This window comes from Silene latifolia, chromosome 2 (assembly GCF_048544455.1).
Source record: "Silene latifolia isolate original U9 population chromosome 2, ASM4854445v1, whole genome shotgun sequence".
In the NCBI taxonomy this organism is placed as follows: Eukaryota; Viridiplantae; Streptophyta; class Magnoliopsida; order Caryophyllales; family Caryophyllaceae; genus Silene; species Silene latifolia.
This window is the reverse complement of record NC_133527.1, coordinates 76,599,757-76,611,082: the sequence shown is the minus strand read 5'-3', so window position 1 is coordinate 76,611,082 and position 11,326 is coordinate 76,599,757. Positions and strand designations below refer to the sequence as shown.

General features: G+C 41.1%; 1 non-coding gene across 1 annotated transcript; it reads left to right on the top strand.

Annotated features, from left to right (window-relative positions):
* Positions 1 to 7,944: 7,944 nt before the first annotated feature.
* Positions 7,945 to 8,050, top strand: LOC141645130 (small nucleolar RNA R71). Its single transcript, XR_012544717.1, has one exon. It is a non-coding gene; the product is annotated as a small nucleolar RNA R71 (small nucleolar RNA).
* Positions 8,051 to 11,326: the final 3,276 nt, after the last annotated feature.

Here is an 11,326-nt window from a genome sequence, read left to right as displayed (position 1 = left end):
AAAACAAGTAATTAAAGTAAATAAATGAAAGATTAAGACTAAAGAAGAGAGATAGATTACAATCTCAAGAATCCGGCGTAAATAACAACTAAATCCGAGCGAGAAATAATTCGAAACCAAAGTTACAGTGGAGAGTTTTGAGAGAAGAGAGTGTAAAGCAGTAAACGTAATTCCTAGATGAATAATAAATGATAAGATGCCTAATGACCTAATTATTGTGAGTTTAAATAGAAATAAGCTATGTCCATAAGCTAAGAATAAGTTCACGGACTAATTAAAGCCCATTAAAGACCAAACAACTCGATTGAGCAGTCTGAAAGAGCTCGATCGAGTACTTCTCCAAGCAATCCACTCGATCGAGCAAAAATACTACTCGATCGAGTAACCCCCAATTCCAGCACTGTCGATCGAGTAAAACAAATCACTCGATCGACCAACTCAGCCACAAAAACCACTCGATCGACCAATAAAATGGGCTCGATCGAGTGCTCTTCCTCTGAAACAGCTCCAACTCGTAGCCGACTACTTCGTAGACTGTTCCTTCACGCATCCCAATGCAAGATCTCACTCTGAAAAATCCCGTCTCCTCAAAATGCATGCAAAATAAGATGAAAATTGTACGATTCCACTACTTTCACGTTCATTCCTACAAAACGGACAAAACGAACAAAAGTAGCCAATTCGGGGCGTAATGCGATATAAACAGTACAAAAGTACATGGAAATACGTGCTAAAATAGGCTAAAAAGACTATACAAAATGCACGTATCAAATCTCCCCAAACCGAACCTTTACTCGTCCTCGAGTAAACTAAAATGCAACTAATGGAACGGAAATGAAAACTCAGAGCTAGCTATAGCTTGTCTACTTGAACCAGTTTAATGCAACATAAATTAACAGTTACAGCTATGCAGTCAATACACAAACGAGTTATGAGTTGTTCAGAAATATAGACGACCTGTCGACTTTGCAAGACCAACAAAATCGGACTCTCACGTGGTCACTCTTCTCTCATGAAGCAAAGGGTGAATTATATATATGAAAGAGAGAAAGAGAAACAGTCACTCACCTAAACTGCGACCTACATAGCATGCATGCAACAAAAATGAAAGACAATTCAAGTACTAATACACACACTCCAACCAATAATGTCCGTCACAGCCGTGGGCTTACAAATGATATGGGAATAGTGAGGGTCAGGTGAGAAAAGGCATAAAAGATTATGGTAATGTGGAGGTAAAAGCGTCAAGCTAGTTCCTAACAGGACCATATAACACTGTCCGAATCTCAACTGACTGAAAAATAAAGTACAAGTGCCCTTTATTTGGCACACAAATCACTAATCACATACACTATCTCCTCAAAAATATGGAAGAAGAACCGAGGAGTTAGACGGTCACAAACTTCCTTTTTTTAATACTGTCTTAATGAATCAGCTGATACAAATCAAATATTGCATGTTTTCAACTTTTTCTTCCTTTTTCTGACTTACGTGAATCATTCATTTTTCATCATTTTTTTCATTTTTTTTTTCTTCTTCACGTTTTTCCTTTTGTTTTTTTTTTCAATTCTCTTTTTTTTTTCTTTTCTCCTTCCTTTATTTACACCAACTCCAATCAAAATGATACGGGCCAAACTGCAGACAGAAAACACATACCACAAAAGACATACTAAACTAGCTTGACTAGGCAGGCGCAGTTTGGGATGTAGCTAATGGGTCAAAAAAGTTTTGGCTTAAGTGGAGCGAAATGGGTGAAAAATATAAGAAAAGGGGAAAATTTGCAAGCACCTCCCTGCATGTGACACCGACCACAAACCCGAATGTGTGCATTTGATAAGAAATCGAATGTCATAAAAGTGCAAAAATGATAAACATACTATGCAAGGAGTACTACTCTCAATTCCTAATGAACTGGTCATGAATGTCACCAGTTATGAGCTCTAAATCTCAGAAATTGTAAGTAGGTTGCCGATTTATCAGGTCAAGTCTAAGCAGTCAGCTACATTTGAACAAAAACTCATAGATTATGCGTATGACAAAGCTAATAACCGTCAATAAAAGTGCAAGGCTCAAGTAAAATGACAAGTTAAAGTGCAATATCATCACGGAAATCAACCGTTCCGACTCAACCTATATGCAAAAATAAACGTGAACATTTTTGGATTTTTGAAATTTTCTAATTTTTTGGTTTTTTTTTTTTGAATTTTAATGAAATAAATAAATACAAATGCAAGCTGAAAAATAGAAACATGAATGCAAAACAAATGCAAAAGCAGACTCAAAAGGATGCAATACCCTCCCCAAACCAAAACGGACAACGCCCTCGTTGTCCTCCAGCATACACCAGCAGATATATACAGGGGAACGGGAATATACAACCAATAAAGAATGAAAAACAATAAAATAAAAAGGAGACAAAAGAAATAAAAGAGCGAGAATAGACATACAAAACACGAACTTCCCCAAACCAGCCTGAAAACTGGGGAAGTGAGTAGACCAGCAGCTACTCGTCAGCCTCCTCCGTCACGTCCTCCACCGTCACAGTGTAGTCCGGATCCACCTCCTCCTCCTCTACTCAGCTCGAGCTCTCTCTGCTGCCGCCGCCGGGTCCTCGTCGTCCTCCTCCTCCTCACTAGCAGGCTCTGGATACCCCTCAGCCGGGTACGGTAAAAGGAAGGGTATGGCCAACCCTATGGGATCGGACGGTGTCGCCTCATGTGATACCCGTATAGAGGGAACAAAGTCAAAGCTAAGTCCCGCTCCATACGAGCCTGTCTCTCTGCAATCTCAATCAACAAACCATCACGGTGCCCCTGGTCCATGACCGAGGACCCCTCAAATGGTGGAGGAGATACAAAATTAGCCGGTAGGACCGGCTGTGTCTGTGTCTGGTCAGCAGGCGCGGGAGTAGGAGTAGGGGTCGGGATAAGAGTGGTCGTGGAAGGTTGGCCACTCGCGGAAGGTGTGGACCCCTCTCCGGTCTCAAGTCTACGCCGCTTCTTAGAAGCGGGTAAGGTAGTAGGTGGTCGGATCGGTAGGTGGTACTCGGGTAAAGGTGGTGGTCGGGCCCCCCGTGAAACAGTAGGCAAAGGGACTAGATGAGGGAGAGTGGTGCAAGGTAGGTCTACGGACAAGGAACCATCTATCTTCCAGGTCCGGTAATCGGAAGTCAGCCAGGTCTGAGAGTGCATAGACGCTAGGCTCAGGTACCTATCTCCCTCTATGTACGTTAGGTCACGAGGCAAGTCATGGAGGAGAGAGAGGGCAAGAATGGTGGCTATGCCACCGCAGACGATAGTGCCCTTAATCTTCTCTCCCTGAGCATGGAAGTACTTGGCGGTCAAGTATGCGATGTTGAGGGTAAAGAGAGCCTCACAGTCGATGTTCAGGGAACGCCTAAAATAGAGAGGTCGTTGTTGTTGATGTTGTTTGGCTCCTTTCGGCCAAAAATAGTACTTCCCATCAGTCTGAGGAAGTAACGGGCGGGGGGAGGTGGACCTGAGCGAGCTTTCGCTCGGGAAAGGTGGTCTGGGCCAAGTTCCACCAAAGCTGAAGGAGGACCTTCCTATGGGCAACAGTGGCGCCCGTAAAGGAGAGTCCGAGTCTAGTACCAAACTCCTCCAATGTCATAGAAAAAGTCTGGTTGAACAACCGGAAGGATACAGAAAGGCTAGTGGGGGCAGCGTCGTGTGCCCCGGAGGAGAAGGTGAAGGAGCTGAAGAACTCAAGATTCAGCTCCCTAAAGTTATGGCCACTCATAGTGATAAGTCCGGCCATCCCCGTGCCTCGTAAAAGCTCACAAACCGGCTCATAGAAACCAAGCCTCTCAAGTGACGTACGGCAAAGGAAACGCGTAGGGAGAAACTCGCAGTCAACTAAGTTATAAAATCTAGCACGATGTACACCATTAACAAAATTTACTTGCGGGTACTCAGGGTGGGAGTCAAGAGTGTCGTCCACTCGGATAGTAACCGTGCCAGCAGAGACGCTAAGAGCATGTGTAGCATGACCACGACCGCGACCTCGACCTCTAGAACCTGAGGTAGAAGACCGTCCACTGACGGTGCGAGGTACTAGGACCGCTCTGAAAGCAGCTTCGACTGCAGGTGAGCACGCAGCAGAGGTGTTCACCGTACCTGAGGTAGAAAGTGAAGCTGCAGCAGTGGATACAGTAGAGACCGCCACTGAGGAAGAAAGGCTAGCAGCAGTGCTAGCAGCTGTGGCTGAAACGGGGCTAGCAGCAGTGCTAGCAGGAGTAAAGACAGTACCGACAACACTAACAAGGAAAACAGAACCAGTGGCTGTGGTACTAGGAGGTGCGGAGACGGTGGTGGCAGCAGGGACCACCTCTGAGACAGGGACGGACTAATAGTCGAGCTCGTAGAAGGCATAGAGCTAGAATCCATCCTTGTTAGGGCAGGGGAAAATGATAAGAAATCAGCAATGAAACAGCAGAAAAATTTCCCAAAACAGTCGAAATTTTCGACTGGCAGCCCTAATTCCTAAATTTGTTCCTCAAAAATTCGAATTAAACAAGTAATCAGTGACGGGAAAAGGGGGATGATCATCAAATGACATTTTCTATGACGTATTAATAGCAGATAACAACCAATTTTCAGTCGAAAATTTCGACTATCAAGAACCCTAATCACAAATTTCTCAAAAAATTCGAATTAAACATGTGAACATTAACGAGGTAAGGGAATTAATCATTAAGTAAGGCAAATGAAGCATGGAATCACAATAATAGTCGAAAAATTCGACCCAAAAGGAAATCCCGAGACCCTAATTTCTAATTATCTTCATAAAAGGCAAAATTAATGCAATTAAAAGACAATGAAGAGTAGGAATTACTTACTTGATGCTAAGGGACCTACAAAGAGCAATTAATCGACACAAACAAGCAAATTTTGGCGATTTTCGATCGAAAAACCGCAAACCCTAACTCCTCTAATTGACCGCGTAAAACAATAATCAAGGGGAAAGTAGAGGGCAACTGTCGTTTAATTAGCAAGGAACGATTTGTAGGTGGTAGATTTGGTATTGGGCAAGATTAATGGAGGTTTTTGGGAGGATTTATCGCAAATAGTGAAGAGCAGTCAAAAAATGAGGAAGAAATTGAAATAATAAGAAAAAGGAAGGGAGTTAAAGAGACTCCATGTGCGTCATTTCCAAATTCACTCGATCGAGTGATGTAAAATCACTCGATCGAGAGCTCCCCATATGCAGTTCACTCGATCGAGTAAAAAGTTACTTGATCGAGTACTCCCCTTTTTAGCTTTTGTCGATCGAGCATTCTGGAACCATTCGATTGATAAAATTTCACTTGATCGAGTACAAAAAGTACTCGATCGAGTACAAAAAGTACTCGATCGAGCTCTTTTCCTCGTGTAAGCCTTTGAATTTGCGTATAATCTCCCCAAACCTGCATAAAAACACTCGCAAAAATATCCCAAAATACCAAATATGAATAGTAACAGTCTATAGTCTTTCAAACTACGCTAAAAATGTCTAAACTCTAATTGTCCTAATTAAATGCAATAAATAAATCCAACGGAAATTAAAAATTGTTTTTACAATTTGTTATACGGGGCATTTCCCCGCTCACTTCTCAAAGCAATTCAGCAGCCCCTCGGAGGGCTTCTGACTGGAGCATGTCACCTCAGCAACATTAACCGTCCTCTTCATTCTCCATGAGCTTGTACTTGAATCAGTAGGAGGAGAATAGTTGACGTCCACATACGCGGGAACTTTCCTCGTCTTTATTCCTTTTTCACCAGCTTTAGCGTCATCACTCCCACTTTGACTGACATTAATTGCATAATAACCATTGACAGCTCCTGCATTATTTTCATCTGTACCTGCAGCAAGGAAAACAGACGAACTTTCCTCCTTTTTGCTCTCAATCTGAGGCGGAGGGGACACGATAGCAGCACAATATTCCAAATCTTCATTTGGAGTGTCAATAGAAGGGTCAGTAGAAGAGAGGGATTTGTAAGGCTGAGCTTGCATTGGAGCCTTTCGGGACTTAGACTGATGGAATATCAATTCCTCGTCCCCAACCTGAAAGGTCAATCTCTTGCCCCCGACGTCTATCACTGCACGGGCAGTGAATAAAAATGGTCTCCCTAAAATGATAGGGGTATGTGTGTCCTCGGGGATGTCAAGTACAACGAAATCAACGGGAATAAAGAATCTCCCGATCTTAACAGGTATGTCTTCTATGACACCTAACGGCCGTGATATACTACGGTCGGCCATCTGAACAGTCATACTTGTGCAATTAAACTTGGTCAAACCAAGTCTCTTAGCAAGAGACAGCGGTAAGACACTCACGCTAGCACCAAGATCGCATAACGCGTTATCAATTAAGTGGGTACCAATATGACACGGAATCGAGAAACTACCCGGGTCTGACTGTTAGGGAGGTAACTTATTCTAAACTAGGGCCGTCCCTACCTCGGTCAAAGCTACCGTCTCATGATTGTTAATGTGCCTCTTACGTGATAAAATTTCTTTTATAAATTTAAGGTAAGAGGGTACCTGTGTCAGCAATTCGGCGAACGGAACAGTGACTTGCAAGCTTTTCAAGAGTTCGGCAAATTTACCGAACTGTTGATTAGCCTTTGTGTTCTGTAGTCGCCTCGGGAAGGGCACCGTAATGGGTATTTTGAGCCCCTTATTCCTCTCTTCCAACGTATCGGCTGGATCAAGCTCTACATCCTTCGATCGAGACTTCTTTCCTCTCAAACAGGGTCTTTCAGGCGACATTTCACTCGATAGGCTCTCGATCGAGGTCTTCTTTATCAGCATCACTCGATCGAGCAAAAATATCACTCGATCGAGCAGAATCCTCATTAAAATCACTCGATCGAACTGGTTGTTTTACTCGATCGAGCTGTTCTTTTTCCTGGTCACTCGATCGAGCTGTTCTTTTTCCTGGTCACTCGATCGAGCAGAAATTCCACTCGATCGAGTCCTTTCTTCAGTTTTTTCACTCGATTGACCACCTGAAACCAGTCGATCGAGTATCTTCTTTGTCGTCAGCACTTTTTCATCAACAGTACACTGTTCATCAGCAGTAATTACTTTCCTCGGGTCTGATTTCAACAATTCCGGTCCCTCATATGAACGACCGCTTCTCAGATTTATTAAATTCATCGTCTCGTGTGGATTCTTATCAGCTTGTGACGGTAAATAACCCTGCTTCCTCGTGGATTGGTTTGTGGCTAACTGGGCAACTTGAGTTTCAAGTGACTTGATGGATGCATCTTTCTGTTGGTCACTTAGTTGCCATTGCTTTGTCAAAGACTGCAGCATCGTCTTCAACTCAGATAACTCGCTCACCCCACCTGAGGATGATGCACCGTGATTAGGTGTAGGAAAGAAAGGAGGCTTCTGAAAGCCTTGTTGAGCCTTATGAGGTAGGACATATGGATGCTGCTGCTGCGGAGGAGGGGTAGGATTAAGTACATTTTGACTTGTCCACCTCAAATTGTGATGGACTGCCCCTTGGTTATTATAATAGGAACCCCCTCCTTACATGTATTGTTGAAAAGCAAGGACTTATTCCTTCTCTGTAAGACAGTCAATAGCAGTATGACCGTCGTTGCTTCCACACCTCTCACATGTGACGGTTTCCCCTCTAGTAAGCAAATGGACCGTCTGAGGCTCCCCAGCATAATATAGCTCTAATTTATCAAAACGAGCATTCATGGCTTCCAGCTGAGCCATGACTGCCTTATCAACCGCGTGAACTGTTCGAATACCGTCCCTCGGGTTCCCATATTCGGCACAATGGGTCGCATTTCCTCAATAATATTAGCCCACCCCTTATCATCATCAGTATTCTTTTGGAATATTTCATTGGATGATGCATCAAGTATAGCTCTGTGGTCATCGTACAACCCATTATAGAACTGATTAGCCAGAAACCATGGATCAAAACCATGGTGAGGAAGAGACCTCACCAACCTCTTGAACCGACACCAAGCTTCATAGAAAGTGTCATCAAGTGCCTGCTTGAAACTAGTGATCTTTGCCCTTAGCTGATTGGTGCGCTGCGGAGGGAAATATCTCTTATAAAAAGCAAGAGCAACGGTCTCCCAGTCTATGATCCCTGCGGCCGTACGGTCCAAGTCAGTCAGCCACTTCCTGACTGAGTCAGTCAAAGAAAAAGGAAACAACACCTCCTTAATCTTGTCTTGAGTTACCCCCTTTGTGGCGGGGATAGTAGAATAGTAGTCCGTAAAGACCTCTATATGCTTCATCGGGTCTTCTCCTCCTACACCTCTAAAGAGATTTCTCTCCACCAGATTGATATAGGATGGACGGATGTCAAAAGTATTCCCATCCTCAGTCTGGAGATTGAAACCCTTAGGAATAGATGATGCTTTAGGCTCCGAATGACTTGCAATATTCGGCATCGTTACTGGTTGGTTTACAGAACTGAGATTATCTTCTACTAAATATTTATCTTCTATAAATAGGAAATGCTGAAGTTCGGGTTCGAAAGTACTCAAGTCTTCCTTTCGTGATTCTCTTTGCAGACGGAGTCTATGCTTGAACAATCTCTCTGGCTCAGAATCAGCTGAAACTAACTCCAACCTGTTTGACCTGGGCATACACAACACTGAAAGAAAATAAATAAGAACTGTCTCAAGGAATAAGAATTCCCTGAGACGGATAAAATAAACGAAACAAAAAACAGATAAGGCAATTGCCTCCCCGGCAACAGCGCCAAAATTTGACAGGGCTGTCGTATACCTATCAAAAATAACTAACTAAACTAACTATATAGCTAGGGAATTCAGGTCGATCTCCTCAGGGAGGCAATATATCTGTAAAGAGTCCGTCTATTTGGTCACAAAATGGGGGGGTTTATAATTGATTTTCTAAACTAAAAGGTGTAAAAGAAAGAGAAGCAATGAAAGAGCAGTGAAGGCAGAAAATAGAGATAAACTATCAATAAAGAAGGGACATGTCAGGATTTCAGTTCACTACGGTAGTCCAGTGACTCAACTACAAAAAGTCTAGATAAATTACTGTGAGACGGATATGGAAAGGTCCTTCCGGTCCACTTTAGATTCCCACTAAGATAACTTCCGTCCTCGCCAGGGTAGTCTACTGTTCATAGAAGGTCTATTTAGTCCAATCTTCTGATCTAGGATTAAATTTAACCAGATTAAAGGGTGACTCAGAAGCGTGCACTCAACTAAGTCGGTAAATACAGTTATATTGCTATGGGGACAGAGTCTCACAAATAATTCATCTAACCTATTCACTACATCGTCACATTTCTACCGTAGATCCCCTAATCCTAAAATGAAATGATTTAGCTACTCATGCTATTAATATTGTCAAGACTAATAACAACGAAATAACCAATATTAAACATGATAAAACAATAATAAAAGTGCATAAATAAATTAGGGCAGAAATTAAAGAGAACAAAACAAGTAATTAAAGTAAATAAATGAAAGATTAAGACTAAAGAAGAGAGATAGATTACAGTCGCAAGAATACGTCATAAAGAACAAATAAATCCGAGCGAGAAATAATCTGAAAGCAAAGTTACAGTAGTGAGTTTTGAGAGAAGAGAGTGTAAAGCAGTAAACGTAATTCCTAGAGGAATAATAGATGATAAGATGCCTAATGACCTAATTATTGTGCGTTTAAATAGAAATAAGCTAAGTCTATAAGCTAAGAATAAGTTCACGGACTAATTAAAGCCCATTAAAGACCAAACAACTCGATCGAGCAGTCTGAAAGAGCTCGATCGAGTACTTCTCCAAGCAATCCACTCGATCGAGCAAAAATACTACTCGATCGAGTAACCCAATTCTAGCACTGTCGATCGAGTAAAACAAACCACTCGATCGCCCAACTCATTCACAAAAATCACTCGATCAACCAAAAAAATGGGCTCAATCGAGTGATCTTCCTCTAAAACAGCTCCAACTCGTAGCCGACTGCTTCGTAGACCGTTCCTTCACGCATCCAAATGCAAGATCTTATTCTGAAAAATCCCGTCTCCTCAAAATGCATGCAAAATAAGACGAAAATGGTACGATTCCACTACTTCACATTCATTCCTACAAAACGGACAAAACGAACCAAAGTAGCCAATTCGGGGCATAATGCGATATAAACAGTACAAAGTACATGGAAATACGTGCTAAAATAGGCTACAAAGACTATACAAAATGCACGCATAATTTTGACTTTCCCTTCTCATTCGACATGTATCATTTTTGAATCGGAATTTAATCTTAAAATGCTATCCAAAATCCTTTGAAATTTCATCTTAAAATGAATGATTATGATTTTTTCACTCATAACACTATCTAATTATTTTTTTGTGTTGCATGAACCTATGGGTTTTGCCTTACAAATAGCCTCTCAAATTTTGACATGTATGTTAGTTGTATTAAAAATGACCTAATCTTGATTTCATACTTCACTCTTATCTAATGATGTAATAAAGATTCAAATGCTATTTAATGAGGTTAAGCATGGTCTCAAAATTTGAGAGTTTTGTTTTTAAAGATTTCTTGAATTAGTTGAGTAATAATGCTTCAATTTCCATTAGTAATGTTATGTATTGTCTTAAGTTGGTAATTCCGCTTGACCAAATTTTGATTCCTTCTTCTATCTTAAAGTTGGCTTAACGATGCTTTAATGCAATAATATTTATGAGTATCACTGTAATAACATAATTTAAATCGAAATTTCCGTTTTAAAAGTGAACCAATTACTTTTGAGATTTCATATGTAGGTCACTAAGTTTTGATTTTATATTTCAAACATGGCTTAATTTTCTCATAGTGCCCCAATTTTGTCAATGGTGATATGTGTAGAAATTATAGTGTTGATGCTCAAATTTTGATTTTGTTCTAATTACTTGGTTTTATTATTCCGCGAGTTTATAATTTTGTTAATAATGCTATGGATGATCTTAGATCGAGAACCTCACCTTAAAATTGTACCCAACATTTTTTATATATATATACATACCAAGGTGTATAAGATTAAGTTTTAAATTTGATATTTGAAACGTAGTTCCATTGTTTCACGGGGTTGCAATGTTTGTGAATAATGTGTTTTTTTGCTTATATATGGATCATTGCCTTATTTACCTTTTTGGGTCGTATAGTTTTGATGAGTAAAGACGTGTAGATAAAATATTTGATTGATAGCTTTGATTCGGGTAGTTGGACAAATGTTAATAATTGGTGATGAGTGGTGTTGTGTTTGAGGGTTATGAGTGTGAGACATATATTTTATTGGGATTAATGTAAGCTTCGTTGAGTTGGATTTAAACCGT